The 17343-nt window shown below is 45.0% G+C and overlaps 1 protein-coding gene across 1 annotated transcript in view; it reads left to right on the top strand.

Annotated features, from left to right (window-relative positions):
- Window positions 1–17343, top strand: part of LOC144178937 (nephrin-like) — a 404800-nt gene that overhangs the window by 217094 nt on the left and 170363 nt on the right. The window lies entirely within an intron of this gene.

Below are 17343 nucleotides of genomic sequence, written 5' to 3'. Positions count from 1 at the left end.
TGCACGAATGTTCTTGATCTGGTGTGTCTAGCAGGATGCCACAGGCCTTACACTTGATGACGCCGGCTTGTGGGCAAATGTCCGCTCGATGGCCAATGCCATAGCAGGTCGGCCACCTTGCAAAATATTGACTGATGAGAGTTACCTCACCTGCTATGTTATTAGGAATGACCGCCTCCTTTTAGTGCAATTAGGAAAAACAGGGTCGTATTGGTTTTTCCCCTTTTTTTGCTCGTCCCTAATCTCGCAAATATGAACTTCCTATGGTATTCTTCTCCCTCAACTGCGAGAAAATAATTTGATGAATAGAAAGGAGGCAGGGCTACTGTTTTTAATCGACCACTAAAACAGACTTAACAATGATAACGAACATGCCACAAAGAGAGAACCTAGGATTACGGCGCAGGCTCTGCGCTTTGTGCGTAGCGAACGAGGCGTGGGCCGTAATCCATAATTTTTTCCAAGTAATAATCTCTCCTCTTCTAGCTATCAAGCACAAAATATCTTCGTCAGAATTATCCTTTTTATTCTCCGAAAAATAATCTATCATCATCTAGCTATCAAGCACAAAATGTTTGTTCTGCTGCCCCGCCATGCCGTACCTTGAGTATAGTGGCTAGACCTGGGGCATGAATTTTTCTCTACGGCGTACTGCCCCCCTGAATTATGCAGGTGAACACACGACTCTTACAGGCGTGGACTATGTATTCCCTGCCAGGCTGTTGGGACCTTCTCTACCGTTTGTGGCAGATCACCGACGATTTCCCTCGGTGTTACACGTCCGCTCCAAGATATGAACTCCTCTTCGCGATCTTCGCATTTGTCTTTCCTAAAGAAAGGTTTAGAAGGGCTATGAAGAGGAAAAAAAACTTTGTTCAGTTAGAAAACACTAGGTTTTTGCAGATTACTTAGCTTCATACCAAACACAAACGACGTTTTTAACCAGTAACTATCAAAAAGGTTCACAATTGTTGCCGTAGTGACGTAATATGGGCAGTAGTGACGTCATGTTGGCAGTTGTGACGTAATATGGCCTAGCACTATGAAATTTTTATCAACAACTAAACTTCAAGTTAGCATTCCAGTGATAAGATCAAATAAAACTAGAGGCTCTACTACAATCTACCAATCCTGTTTTTGGTGAAGGCTTATGCCTCAGGGCGCCAATCGACCCGAAAAGTTACGTCATAGAAAAATGTACGGACAGCGGCTGGGGAGTCGCCACTCTTGAATATCTTCCTGAACACCTCATTTATTTGTTTAAAATTCGCGACAACATTGCTATCCTTGTTCATCAGGACGACACAGCCCTTTAATTGAACCGAACATGTATTTGGTATTCATGGCACCTTCGACACAGCCAGACAAGGGTGGTAACGTGACGGGGCTGGTCCCCGTCGCTGCTCTAAACCTATTATTATAGCCACGTACCAATTCACCGAACAGTGCGTTTAGTTGAAGCTGTTCCTCAAATTACTCCTGACGCTTCCCGTCACCATGCGTTTCACTTGTGAGTCCAATCACGCTATAGCACGATTATCTCGGATTTTTTTTTATGCGGAGCACTTTAGGACAGCACAATGTCCGTAGGCGCCCGTGCGCATAGCATTTGCAATCGCAAAAAATAACACAGGCACGGGCAGGATTCGAGCCTGTGTCTGATAGACCCAGAGAGAGTTAGTGTCAGTCGTCTTACCCATTGAGCTACTACCATTTTTTTTCTTTATTGTCCATTGAGCTACTACCATGAGTTGGTATCCTAGAGTCAAACGGCTTACTGTCTGGCGTGTAACGTTGCGGAGTACTTAGGACCTCCCAGTGTCCGTCCGCGTCAATCCGTGCGTACAACACCATGAAGCGAAAATCAAGCGACATTTGATTTCAGCCGTGAGATGCAGTTTCATCTAGGGAATAATCAAGGTGGAACTCACTGCTCAAATCTAATGATGGTCGGAGGGCAAATCGGATGTCCCTCGGGGCGCAACTTGGATGTCATTTCGAGTCCCCGTACTCCGCACCCTCGCCATCATCCATGGAGTGGAGATGCTGCCATTTTTATAACGGCAACGTTTTTATTCTTTTCGCACACGCAACCAGATCCCGCGTGTACTATTTTGTTTATCTTTATAACGTAGGTACTTGTGCTGTTCTTTATATATTTGGGAGGTTTCTGTGCGATTTCCCACTCATCTACTGACGGAAAGTGCTTTCCACTGATTTTAACACGCCGAATGCGCCATCTTCAGCATAGGTAACGAAAAACTAGAACAAGTAGAAGAATGTAACTAACATGGACCTGTTGTCAGTTCTGATCCTATAGGCGAGACAGAAATCCGGTGCAGACAAAGAATAGGTTAAGGTGCACACGGGAAGCACTTGCAATATTGGTAAGTAAGCTACCCATACCCTCAAAAGAACGTTTACACTCAATGCGTGTAACCAGTGATGACTTATGGAACGGAAACTTGGCGCGTTACTAAAAAACTAAAAAGCAGACTTATGTGGACCCAGCGGGCCGTCGAAGGAATAATGATGAGCAACACTTAGGGAATGTAAATGAGCTTCATGGATCAGGGAGCAAACTCGAGTAGAAGGCATCATAGTTCAAATTAGGAAAAATAACTGTTGTTGATTCCTTTGCCATAGGAATCAGTAAAACACGAAAGGGAAATGTGCAGCGAAATCTGCAGCTGAGCATGATTTGCGGGTCGGCGGCTGTCTTCTAGGTGTGCTCGGCGAGCGACGTACTGCTGGCGGGTCGCTTCGGCAAAGGTGTACTGGCGTAATGTCCTTGGCGGATATGACGTCACGGAAATCTTGGGGTATCGCGGCATAAAACACTTTCGTGTTAAAATATAAAACCCTGAAAGGAACAACCATAAGTATAACGTACTGTTTAGTACTAAAGGTGGCTTCCCCGCAAGAAGAACACTGTGTGCAAGGGTTCACCCTTTACATCTTTAGTACTAAATGTTGCTTCCCCGCAGGGATACCCCAGGTGCAGGGGTGCACTTTCACTGGCCGCTTGCTTCGTTGTAGTGGCGTCACTTCCGTGACAGATATGACGTCACCTAAATATTGGTGTATCCGAGAATAAAGCACTTTCATGTTAACAGAAATCGAATTGGGCTGGCCGTCTAGTGTGACGTACGGACAACAGGTGGACCACGAAGATAACGTAATGGATACTGAGAGACGGCACTACACGAACGGGAAGGCCAACTCGGTTAAGAGACGAAATAAAACATTCGAGGGAAAGAATACACTCGGGCAGCGTAGGACAAGAGCAGTTCAAGGTCGAAGGGAGAGGCCTCCGTCCTGAGTGCTCGTAAACAGGCTGTTGATGTTTGATAAGCTACCCGCCGCGGTGGCTCAGTGGCTAAGGCGTAGCGTTACTGAGCAGGTGGTCGCGGGCTCGATTCCCGACCGCGGCCGCCGCTTTTCTGATGGAGGCGAAAAGCAAAAACACCCGTGTGTACGAGATCTAGGCGCACGTTAACGACCCCAAGGTGGTGAAAATTAATCCGGAGCCCTCCACTACGGCGCGCCTCATCGCCTGCGTTGCGCCGCTTGCGTTAAACACTACTATCAATCAATGTTTGATAAGCTTATTTGTTGATCGCATTGTTGGCTGCATTACCAAATATCAATATTAAAAATTAATTGATTGTTTAAATAATAAGTTGATCTATTTAGGGAACCCGATAACCCCTATGATCTACTAACTCAACTCCCTCATTTCCTTTTATATCAGCAAACCAACTGTGTTTTTCGGCACGGTGGAAGTACTAATGCTGTTTCAGACTACAATAGACCGTCTGGGGCAAAGTGTTTCTCTAAGCAGAGCAACAACAGGAAACAGCACGTCAACGTTTTCCTGCTTTTCTACGAATGTTGTGGAGAGTGCTGAAAACAATTACAACACACACAAAAGGAGAATGCCTTCTTATTTTCTTTTTTTAACTTTCCGGATACATTTTCGTGTTCCCCAAAACAAAGTGGATGATCAGTTTCCCTACAGAAATGCTCTAGCGACACAAAAGCACACTAAAAGTGAAACGGAACCTTACGAAGAGCGGAACGTTAACCCAAGTATAGTATGACATGGTCTCTCTCGGAGTGAGGTTCAGACGAGCGCCAGAAAGTAATTACCTCCAAACAGTGGCGTTACGGCCAGGCGCTCATCTGGCTTTCTTGTATTACCCTTTCCGGAACGTCAATAACAGGGTTACTTTCTTTTCGGCCCACCGGGACAGAGTGCTTTCCAATTGAACAAAACAGAGCGGTTACAAAACGCAGTGGTCTCTCAAATTTGCAGCATCATTTAGGGCAAAATAATGAATGTTAAGAACGACAAATACTCTCACCACGAAAATTTCTCAATGTTCATGCCCCAATATTTTTATTGTGATACAAAACAGAACCACAAAATTCACACACATGAGAAAAAAGGTAGACCGGATAAAAAGGCAAACATTGTGCCCTAGAAAAAATTAAACCACTGTGCTATTTTAATGACAGCAATAACCTAACCCTCGTTTAGGTCGCATCATATGCCTGTATATAGCTGTGCTTTAATAAGCGCTACAAATTGGCCACTGGTGAGATTGTAAGTGACGTACCCTCAAGTACCCTCAGAAACACGTATTGGTTTGAGGTTGATTCCGTTTTGCAGGACGAAACACGGGCTAGACATGGTTAAAACTATGCATAACAAATTTGAATTAATCGCTCATTGAATTTAGGTACTGTTTCACCTGCTTCTCCTGAACCAGAACACGTAAAATGAAAGAATATGGACAGTGGAGATAAAATAATGGCTCGCTAGGGATATATTTGGGAAGGAACGTTTTCAATCCTTGCCACGCGACGATTTCACTTGCACGAAATTATATGGCCCTATTTGTGTGTTTGGCTCATATTTTCGTGTTTGCGTTTTATTGGTTCATGACTGTTCAACACTGTGTCCCATGCCACGAAAGTTCTCCCTGTGCGGTTAAAAGTAAAAAAAAAAGACTTGAATGTTTTCCTTCTTTTTGTTTTAGCCATGCTTCTTCATGGTGCAAAGCGATATTTCTACTTTGTTTTTTACTTGCTCACTGTTTCATAAGTCTACATTGGCCCCCGTCACGCCGGCTGCTTTCAGGCCTTTGTTCCAGCATTTTCTTTTCATTGTTTTTGCGAAGGAAATACAAGGATAAATTGAAACAGAGGTGAAACAAAAACTTTCGCTATCCAGCTGAAAACAGGAACAAGAAATTTGCGAAGGTTGCACTAAGTCGCGCCGGGCTTGAATCTGAGCGGAGTTGCACATTTATTTCTTTGTAAGCACTGAACGAAACCGCACCACGCATTGCATTAGGTTTGAAATTGTTTATTTACATGTTACGTCGCCACTTTATTACTGTGAAGGTAGCAGTCATCATCATACCCATCTATATCGTCGTTTTCATCATGCATTACTGCCGGGGCCGGATCAGTTTGTCCGCAGGCTTTCACATTTCTTCTAACGTGGAACGCGTCAGCATGAAGTAGAACCGACGCCAGCCGCCTTCGCGAACTGGGCGTCTGTAGCGCGAGTTTTCTCGTGCCCACCCTTTGACGCTTATGGTCACTAGATCCAACGGGTCATTAGATCCAACGAGTCAGGAGATCAACTAGGTCACGTGATGCCCGAGTCAGAACATCCAACGAGTCAAGAGATCCAACCGAGTCACTAGGTCCAACGCGTCAATTGATCCAATGAGTCAAGAGATCCATCCGAGTCCCTAGATCCAACGCGTCACTAGATCCAACGAGCCATTACATCCAAAGGGAGGAACTGCGCGTGCTTGTATCTCTCGGGATTGGGGGGTCGTTGTGCTCATCGGTTTGTTTTTGTTTACTAGCATCCACGAATAACCAGTTGATGTACTTGCACTCTCTAAATGCCTAAGTGTGAAAGAAAGAACGAATTGAATGCAAGATTTTTTCACCATTGAAGTGGTACTGATTTTGTACAGGCCACAATTAGGTCTCAACCGTGAATTATATATGCATTCATTTCGCAATTAAAATAAACAGAAGGCATAACTAAGTCGTCACAAATTCACAATTTCAGTAATTCGTTTCAGTCGTTAGCGCTGCTATTCAAAGAACATTTACAAGAAAGGTAAATAAATGAAAGAGGGTTGAGGAACGATCCTTAGGAACGAACCTACAATTTCAATCGTTTAAAAATATGCAGATTGATAATTATGCGTAAATATTACAATAAGAGAACAGACCACGTTTTAAGAAAAATAAATCTTTGAGACACTGCCCAAAGACAAATCAATACAACGCGATTGAGGAACCCTCTTTAATACACAATTACTGGAGAATTCGTTTCGAAGAAATTCAGTGCACTTATGATTATGACGGGATAAAGAAAATATTATTAACATAAAAAAATCTGTAATTGATTGCAACTTTTTACTTTTTTTTTCTATCATCAATTCCTGGATCACCTACGTCTGTTTGTACCGAAATCGATCAGCAATGAAACATGCGGGTGCTTAACTGTGCGTGTAATCGTATATTCATGCAGCGAAAAGGCCTTGTAAAAATACCCCCAAAACGAATGTGTATTCTATTTTTTTTTTGTTCCTCAAATGTTTGATTCTGAATCTCGATGGACGTTCGCCGTACGGGTCAGCCACCTGTCCCTCCCCGAATTTCTCTCGGCACATGGGAACCGCGGAAGGGGCGTACATGGTGCCGGCTTCGGGGGAGCTTGCCTAGAACTGTTGGACTTGGATCGGGCCACCACTACCATTCGTGTCACTTAAATCGTGTCCAACGAGTCAGTCGTGTCCAACGAGTCATAAGATCCAAAGGATCGATACACCCATCCGAGTCATTAGATCCAACGCGTCGCTAGATCCAACGGGTTAGGAGATCCAACCGAGTCACTAGATCCAACGCGTCACTAGATCCACCGAGTCAGTAGGTCCACGAATGGATGTAATGACTCGTTGGATCTACTGACGCGTTGGATCTAGTGACTCGGAATCACCCTTTGAGGCGAGGACGCACGTTCACTGTTTTCTTGGTATGTTTTTGCGAGCGCTACGCGCAAGCGTGGACGACGCCGGCGCTCCTAGCGGAGTGCGTGCTCACGTGCTCGGTAAACGGCGGGAGTAACTGTAATCCGAAGATTTTAATGACGCAGCTCGCATTATGGCCAGCCCAACAACTCCGCAGTTAAAAAACAATTGCAACGGTAAATTTTTTATTGGAGCTTCACAACGTTCACCGACCGAAAATCAGCCGAAACAGCTTTTATAACGTCGCCACTGATGCACACACGAGGCCGCGTACGTGCAACTTGTATGTTAAAATATAGCGAATATTTCTTTCTCTTTCATATTGAAGGCTTATTGTTTTCTATAGTTACGTGCACCGAGGCGTTGCCAGAACTACGCGTCTAGAGCACCGAAAATATACACGGCACGGGATGTGGTGTCACATAGCAAACACGTTTCACCCTGAACTATGTTGCGCGTTTTATGTAGTTATGTTTTTGAAGTGAATGTATCCACCCAACGTACGAAAAGGTAGACAGAAAAAAGAGAACGTGCTCACATTTTCACCCTTATGCCATTACAACAAAGGTTAGCTGCACACAGATTTCCCGTATTACCGAAATAAACAAACAAAAATAATGCGTCAAATTTCCAGTCTAAACCGAAAAAGCATTTTTTTTTGTCTCAAGCAACTACCCTTCACGAAAGGACTCCAGGCGAGGCGTTTTGGATAGCTTGGCATGTGCGGTTCTTGGAAATAAAACTTCCGCGCAAAAATAAACAATTTAACGACGGCGACTCAAGATTTGCAAGATTTATGGCCTCGGAAAAACAGGAAAAAGGTTTTTCGCGCGGAAAATTTTTTTCTTCCGCATTAATCTAGGACTTCTCAGTTTACCAACCGAGATTGCACACTAGGAAAGAAATGTGAGACGTCGGAGGATTCCGGCAAGGAAAATTGAGAATTATTCTTCCCTGTCAGCCGTGGTTAGCGGCAGCTAAATTATACCGCAGGAGCTGCGTGGTTAGGAGGAAATTTTCGTGAAGATTTGTACGCACAAACCAGCAAGTAACCCAGTAGACAAGACTAATTCGCAAGGAACAAATGGCCCTTCTTCTTGTTCCTGTTTTTGTTCGCGACGTTATTAATTTTTTATTTCTTTTCTGGAGAACATGGAAAAATCTAAACACCGCAGCGGAATTAGACTGTAGAAACAGAGCGGTAATTTCCGCGAACAAAAGAAAAGTTCACAAAAATTGCCCGCACAACAAGAGTGCCATTGCACTATGCTTTAAGGAGCAGGTGCACTGTACCTATGTGATTTCCGGTGGCATCACCAGAAACAAAGTTTGTTTTCGCTTCCCTAGTTGCCTGCTCGACTGCGTTATCATAACGTGCCATGACTTGTTCGTCTAGCGTTCCTTTTGGGAGTACTGTTAAGGACAAGCAGATAGCGTTCGAGCACAGACGCTCACTCATATGATACGCATGCTTGGTTTAAACAAAATAGGGATTTACGGTATCCAATCGGTTTCTGGGAAGCAGCTTACGAGTAGACGGAGTTTTAGAAAGAGCTTTGTTATTTAGGTACCGCCACTCGGCGTGACCCTGTAATAGCCATGGTGCTTTGCTACAGCATTTGAATGCGCAAGTGCGATTCTTTGCTGCGGATGCTCGCTGGCAGAAACAAAAGACAAAAACGCTCTCGAGTACCTGATTTCGGCGCAGAACAGCACGCATTTGCCCTGAATAAATTAGTGTACTTTTTCAGCCCTGCATACCGGCTTCAGCGCGTTAACCCCTAAACCATAACCCGGAGTAACGTTCCCAGCTTAACTTGGAGAACGTGATTTTTGTTTATTTTGTTGAAACGGGTGAAATGTGACCACTAGTGCATAGCTACATCGGGATATTTTATGGCGAGGGCTGTCACTCTGGGTATCGGTGCATCCCAGACATATAGCCAGTTTATGTAATTGTTGTCTTACAAGGTCTTTAGCAGGACAACATAAAGAAATAGCTTATGTTTTAAACACGTGAATACCTTAATTACTACACAAATAGTCTTAGTAAGTATGACATGCAGTATGTCTTTCAGCCAGAAAATATTTTGTGTCCATTTAGACGCCTGCTCCAAATTTAAAGTCAACGTAAAGGTTCTAGTCTTGAGCAATGTTGAATTTCCCCTCATGCGCCAGCATGCATCGCGCGCGGCACGACCTGTAGCAGAACGCTCTCCGCAGACAATACACCCAACGCTTTGATTATAGAGGACATCCTGTGTCGGCGTGGGGTTGTGGGATAGGGCATTGGCTACACTACCAACTGGAGACTTGCTTGACGCCGACCTTTGCAACGTTTTTTTTCCTTTCACCAGCTGAGAAAGGGCTTCACACAGCCAAAAAGAGAAATCCAAGTTGGTAAACTAGTAGTGCTTCCGAAACATAAATCAGCTTCACTTGACACAGAAGTTCGCAGCGGGAGAGTGGGGTCGTTCCTCAGATTTACTGAATATATAACTTCTTTCCGCTGACCTTTTTTGCATCAATCAATCACGCAGGCACACTTCCCCTGTTTCGCAAGCCTTTCCTTCTTGCAATGACGAGGAAATCTCTTTGTAGTTCTTCCGAGAAGGTGACACTCTGAACAAACCGCTCCGCTCGGTGTAAGAAAGAGATGCGAAACAAAATGAAGCCGTCACACTTAACGTGAAAGCTGTCGGAAGGGCAGAGCAGTGATTCGCGATAATGGGGTGTGGCGCCGTTCACCGCCACCTTCTACCACAGCTCGCTGCTACCACCCCTTCCGCTCTCCGTCTCCTTACCTCACTCCTCTATTGATTAATTGAACGGAGGTTTGTCAAATGCAATTCACATTTCCCGCCTTCGCAGTGCCTGTGCGCCCCCTGCTTGTAATAACGCGAGCGGAAGTTTCGTTCTTTTTGTGCTTGCTTTCATCTCGCACGTGCTGCGCAGTTTTGAACACGTCATTTTTGTTTGTTTTCCGAAGCCACGTTTTTCCGCGTACTACCTTAAAAACCAACCCAACTAGCATTCTTAACTACATGAACACGGGGACTGCCGATTGATAACAAACATTTTGCATAAATGTACCTGCAGTTTTTTTATTTGCGCTAATTAACGAATACTGCTATGACCAGTGCCAGCGATTCCAGGAGTTTCGAGCAGTTCTGCTCATATAAGCCCCTTGTTCATGTCTCTTCACTGTTGGCTGGAAGTCTGAATGGTGGGACACGCGGCACATTTTTGAAGCAGCTGTTTGGATGCGTGACGCCGCTTGACTGCGGTGGATAGATAGCGTGACAGCGGACGAGCTACGACCACAAGCCGGGCCCGTGACGCCACGGGTCTCTGTTTGGGCCTATTACGCATCTTGACGGCGATGGCTAGATAGCGTGACAGCGAGCTACGATGAGAAGCCGGGACCCTAAAGGGCCCTGGACTTAAACGACAGACAGGCAGCTTTCAGCCGAGCGGTACTGCGGGAGACTGAAGGAGGGCGGACAACACAGCGTCGTCTTGCCCTTAGCGCCATGGTCACAGCCTCGATCGAGTTGCCATGCCGTCTCGGCTGGCGTGACACGGGTAGAAACGTCCCACCTCACACCGGGGCGGCGACAACTTTTTGACAGCGACGGAATTCCAATGAGAGCTGCGCTCTCCGCTGCAGTTTGAATCGTGAGAGGGGGAGGGGGTCGGCGGCATTTTTGGAACGTCTCCCTTTGTGTTGTTCCGGGCAAATTCGTCGTGCTTACTCTTGTATGTTATTTGCACGGCACCAGTAAAAGAGAACAATAACAACAAAGCACTTGGCGCCGAGGTCGTTGCCTCTGTGGTGGTTACCGACAACCTGGTTTCGAAATTCTCGGTGGTGGGGAAGCAGCGCTTACAGCTTAGCCTTTTGTCTTGGGAGCAAACGCAAACTACGAAACGAAAGAGCCCCAACGTACAAACGCGCTAGTCTGGACACGATCGGGGGAAAAGGGCGTGTAAAGAAACGGTGGGCGGGGATCGACCGCACTTTTATTAAGACTTGTCGTTGCGGATTGCGGCACCGTTGGGGCGACAGAAAAATCCCAGTTCTCGCTCCGTCAAGACGAGTGAACTAAGATTTAGCGGTTTTCGCTTGCTTTGTCTAACTGTTCGCTTCCCTCGTGGGCGGAGCGCATCTTTTTGTGCCTTGGCCTCACGCAGCCTGTAGGGTGGATGGAAAAGCCAAACAAAAGATTTTCACGTCTAGTCAGCGGACCCTGTGTTGGTTCTTCAGTTTGGTTGAGGAGTGTACCCACTTCTCCTCTTGAGACACCTCCTTCGAAGGCTTTGTCGCGTAACCGCGGTAATCACACTTTGTTTTTTGCTGGGATGTCTTCGCGGAATGCGCGAATCGGGAACATTGCGGGAACTTCGCGGGCTTTTTTTGGGCCCAGTCACTAGGTGGGTCAACCACAATAAATCTGTGCGTGAAGCCATTGCGCGTATACTCTGAAGTCAAGCACAGTGTTGCTTATCCACAGAGTTTCAAATACCAGCACAGGTGTGTTAGAAACGTTCACAAAGCTTCTAAATAACCCATTTTATCATTCAACTACTTCAATCAATCAATCAATCAATCAATCAATCAATCAATCAATCAATCAATCAATCAATCAATCAATCAATCAATCAATCAATCAATCAATCAATCAATCAATCAATCAATCGATCAATCGAACAATCAATCAATCAGTCGATCAATCGATCAATCGAACAATCGATCAAGCGATCAATCAATCATTCAATCAATCGATCGATCAATCAATCAATCAATCGATCAATCGATCTATCAATGAAAGAGTCAACACGCAAACAAGGACAGAGTAGACTAGGTTCACTCGGAGGTGAACCTAGACTAGTGGCTGATCCAGAAGAACACGTACCCCTAGCCTACCCGCCACATCCTCATCTTCCCCGCCAAAAAATATCCCCCCTCCGCATACTGCGAGCCTCATCGGGGCTGGCTTTACCGCAAAGTATGGGCATGCCAACGCAGCGGACATTTTCTCCCGCTTCCTAACCCCACCTTCGAGCAGTAGAGAGCCGATCCTTTCTTAGCCCAGACCTGATCACCCAGCTAAAGCTGGTGACCCCAGCGAAGGCAGCCAGTCGAGGCCAAGGAAAGCCGGACAAGGGATGAAAATTATTCTCACTCTCTCATACCCACAGATTAGCACGTACCGGCGGACGTGTATTGTACAATGCTTCTATTCTATAAGTACTTTAAGTACACATTTATACCGATGATGCTAAAAGTACAAATTTATCCTGAATCTAATGCATACCCGTTGAGATGAACATGCCAGGTGTACTTGGACCCTCCTAATAATGCAAATTAGTTAGGCGAAACTTTCTTAAGTACCACGAAAGAACCTGCATCATATCGCCCAGTTATGTTTTCTTTTGGGTGCGGTTGTACGCGTCCTCAAACTTTGCAGAACGTTTTAAGTTGTTAACGTCACCGGTGAGCTACGTTTATATTATGAATATCAACAGAATTTAACAAAATAGTAAATACATATAGGAAAACTTCCGGTGCGAATCCAAAAGAGAGCATTAAAGTTTAAGAAAAGATAATCGCTTGCAGGGAAAAATCACCAGGTTAATGATTTACAGCGCAGCGGACGAGGAGGAACGTGGTAAGAACAAAAAAAAACAAGAAATTATTGAAGCAAACCAAGCGTGTCTTAGAAAAACAATACTCGAAATATTTGTACCCTATAATAAGGACGTCAAGGAAGCAAAGAAAAGAGCGCTCTATAATATTCTGTCGCCTTCCACTGCACCATTTGTATTTTCCCTATTTCATCTACGTGTGTACGTATATCTTAAACCATGTTCTCCCTTTAAAAAGCACATGAATAAGTCCCAAGTACGGCAATACATAAACCCGTGCAGTTTAAAGGTAGCATGCAACGCAAACGGGCAAAATCGAAACAAAACTTGGAAAAAAAAAAACATCGAACACGGATGGTTCTGAGCCATCAAAAAACATCAAATAGAAATCTAGCGGCGCGTATGAGAAGACTAAAAGAGACAAAGAATGTTCGTCCATTAAGCAGGCGAAGCACTCAAGAGCAATCCCATGGTTCCATCCAGCAATCTCAGTTTCCTTTTTTTTTTCTCTCTTCGTAACTTCGAGAAACGCCTGGTTTCTTTAGCACAAGCTTTCAAGTTTCTGTGAGCAACGTTCCTGTTATTTTTCCACAAGATGAGCCGCCAAGAACTTTTCCGACCGTGAAAACTGAAAATTACGTCCTAAAACGACGAAATTTGTCTTAGCAGCACGACGGGTTCATACGACGGTTTTTGCGAAGCCTTAAACAAATAACTGACGTATCAGGGTTTACCCTCAGTTGCAGGAACAGACACGTTCTTGTGCCATTTCTGCCCTTTCAGAAGTGTTATCGAGTGCTACATTAAAGGTATATTTGTGTTTTTTCTGACATAATTGATACGTGATATCCCTTGAATGCTTTTTAAATAAATGTGATCGCTAGAGTGATTTTTGCTGAGCATTTCATCCGGTTTAGCCCATCATCAACGGCGACAGTATATTTACGTCCACTGCATGGCCAAGGCCTCTCCCATTCACTTCCAACCGATCGTGTGCTGCACCATCTGAGACCCTGCTTGGCCTCCGAATTTTTCAATTTCTTCTCTCCATCGAGTTAACGGCCTTCCCCTCCTTCTGGCCTCTTCTCTCGGTATCCCTTCTGGTACCCCCGTGGTCCATCTATTTTCGGTTTGTCGCATTACAGGGCCAGCACAAGTCCTTTTGTTTTCTTGAATTTGAACTATTACATCTTCTACTCGAGTTTTCCAGGAAGCTTGTTTTTCTGTCCCTAAGTGTTACTCCTATCATTGTTCGCCCAATGGCCCGTTGCGCCGACATAATTTTGCTTTCCAGTTGTTTGTTAAGGCACCAAGGTTCCGCTCTATACGTCATCACCGGCAGCATGCGTTGGTTGCCTACTATTCTTTTTGGGATAGAGGTAGCTTACTGTTTATTATTTTTGAGTTCTTGCCGAATGCGCTCCAGCTTATTCCCATTGCGCACCGGATTTTTTTCTCGTGCTTGGAATCAGCACTGACCGCCCGACAAACGCAAATATATTCGTCTACTTGTTCTTGTGTTCTGTTACCTAGGCTGAAGGGGGCGCATTGTTCATGTTTGTAATCGCTACTTTAATCTCATTGAAATTTTTGCCTCACAGCGAAGCTTTCTGATTGTAGTTCTTCAATCATTATTGGGGTTGTTGCGCAGATATACTCGGCAACACCTTGTCATCCGCAAACTTTAAATGATTAAAGTATTCTCCGGTTATCAGTAATCCTGTTTTCTTTCCGAATCAAGTTTCCAGAATACCCCTCCAGATGCAGCGAACAATTTTGATGAGATGGTATCCTGTCTCACTGTTTCGCATCGGAAATTCGTCGCTTTGCTTGTGAAGGATTATCCTGCCGTACATCCGTCATATATGTTGTCTCGGATTTTTGCGTAGTTCTCCTTTATTACTTGGTGCTTTAAAGCTTTCAACCCGCCTGCGGTGTCTATTGAATCAAACGCTTTATCATAGTCTATTAATGCCACGTAAAGAGGTTTAGTTTTCTCTGAGGATTTTGTTATTACTTGAGGAACCACATGTATGCGATCCATTGTTGCGTTTCCTATCGTAAACCCAGACTGCTTTCAGGGTTGATGGGAATCCCGGTTGTGCCTGGTGCTGTGAACCATTCGGTAAACCGATTGTGTACAAACGAGAGTAAGCTGATGGGTCTGTAATTCTAAAGGTGTTTGGTATCTCCCTTCTTGTGAATCAGTATCCTGTTGGCGTTTTTCCAGGCTATGGGCACTTTTAGAGTACCTGAGAAATCTGAAAGTACAGCAATATTTTCCAGTACAATATACCTCCCTCATTTAAAGGATCCACGGTTATACCGTCGTCAGCTGGAGCATTTCTTCTTTTCATGCCCTTGATCGATTTTACTACTTCCTGCTTAGTTAGTAGTGGGACGTCGTAAGCTAAGTTTAAACACTGAGTAGTTTCTCCTGGTTTAACGTCGCTCGCATATAGCCTGGTCTAGAACGGTCCTGCTACTTTTACTAGCTCGTCGATGTTGTGCGTAATGTTACACTGCTCGTCTCTGAATGCGCACCTTCTGTTTTTCCCGTTATCTTGCTTCCTCTTGTTTGCTTGTGGAGATCGTGAATGTGTATGTCACAAGTCATGGCGGCTTTCAAGTCTGATTTTCTTCCGTTGCTTCACCGTCGCCGTTAAGGATTTCTGTCCCTTGAAAACTGCCTTGTTATATTCGACCAAATTGTGAGTGACCACTGCCGCCAAGTGCGGCCTTTTAGTCCGTTCTTTCCGTTTCCTGTTTCGCGTCTTCTAATCTCCTAATGAAGCCTCTTTCAAAAGCGTTCTTGTCGCCTTTTACGCGAGTTAGCCTACATACACAAGGAAATAAATGACAATAGTAATAAAGCCAACCAATAAGTTTTTAACAAAACAAAACTCATATCTTAGAGTGTGAAAATCATTAAGGTGCGAAGGTACTGCAGGGAATTGTGTGCTGAAGAAGGGCCCACCATTGCTTGAGACATAGGCATGCAGTCCCAGGTTGAAGATTGACGTACCCACCAAATATTCTATAAAAACGCAGAGTCCCAGATTTGCACGACTGAGTTACCAGCCCTAGGAATGAGGTACGACCAACTGGCAAGAAATCCAGCAACGCCGCCTGCATAATATTGTCTGGTGCGTCACTCAGTTTTCTATGAAAACCGTAGTGACGCCTTGTTCGGACACTCATCCGTGATATTCCACGCAGAAGCGGGCGTTCCTCCTTACGTCGCTGCTCTAGCTTGACAGGCGGGGGCCGAGCCGAGAAAACATGAAGACATGTAAGCGCTACCTCGCCAAGACTTGACGAATCCTATGAATTGTGTTATGATTTTCGCCAAGCGGAGCTGTCAGACAGGACACTGCTCAAGAAGGGAGCACATATGAAGTCTAGCCATAGACTTCATAGCACATATGAAGTCTAGGGAGCACATATGAAGTCTAAAGTGACTGTTTCGCCAATTTCGACTGACACGATAGGCAACGTTACACAGAGGCTTTTGGTGCAAAATTCAGAAGGGACAGTGGCTCCATGTATACACAGAAAACCTCCGCTGGCCCTAGAATTGAAACGACGAGCTCGTTCTGAGGGGCGTATGACAACGTAGGCACTGGTTGAGCTGGGAAATAAAACGGAACGTGATATCAACCAAAGTTTCTACCTCGGTGGGACGCCTCTGACGGCTTTATGCTCTCAATGCGTGCGTTTTTCTTTCGTTTATTCCTAACTCGACCTCCCACCAGCTTCTCCGGAATAGTAACAGCACGTAGTATGACACTCCGCCCATGTCTACCATTAGTTAACGTAGCACGGAATCGGTATCTCAAGCTATGTCGTGCCAAGCCTCAAAGATAGCCGGTCACCTGATAGGCGCTGAAAAGGGATGCGACAGTACACAAATATTAAGGTGAATACAAGTACAAGGGCCGAAAATCAAGGACACCAGCCCACACCTCGATCGAAGCCCGCACGTTGTCCAGTGCTAAGTTCCCGAAGCACTCCAGAAGAAGTTCGCTTGTTAGTTAGGCAAGAGAACCTTTCCAGAGCAGGGCACAATGTAGCGTACAACTTGTCAGCAAGCATTATGCCAAGAACAGATTCTATGACAGCGTAAATCGAACAATCAACAGCTGAATATGCTCAAGAAGTGACTGAGCCGGCCACGTCACAGCAGCAAGCCCTGGCGGTCTTCGTGAATAATGCGCGCGTCTGGTACCTGGAAAAGGGGGGATTTGATTGTACAGTTCAGGGGTAATTTTTTGTATAATTACAATGTAAGTATAAATACAACATTTTGGAGGGCTGCTCTCGATTACAGTCTGTAATAGAACCAGGAATTTTCAATGCATGGCGCCATCGCTCAAGCAATACGTGGATCTAATGCATTACAAGCATTACATACACAAAACCAGAACCTGGACGCAAACTTCCCTTTGGCTGAAAGCGGGGTATGTGCCCGCTTAACTTCCCTTTTGGCTGTGGCGCGTCATGTGGCTGCGAACGGAGATATGCCCGGCTGTGAAACTGCTGACTCTTCACTTTGATAGAGGTAGGCGGATACACGATGGCCAAAAGATAGACCCACCGTTACGCTTTTATCTTCGGCTGTAACAGT

Source organism: Haemaphysalis longicornis, unplaced genomic scaffold, assembly GCF_048455015.1.
Source record: "Haemaphysalis longicornis isolate Haplotype H1 unplaced genomic scaffold, Haemaphysalis longicornis Haplotype H1 scaffold_4, whole genome shotgun sequence".
Classification (NCBI taxonomy): Eukaryota; Metazoa; Arthropoda; class Arachnida; order Ixodida; family Ixodidae; genus Haemaphysalis; species Haemaphysalis longicornis.
Note: the sequence above shows the minus strand (reverse complement) of the source record. Positions and strands in the feature narration are given on the sequence as shown.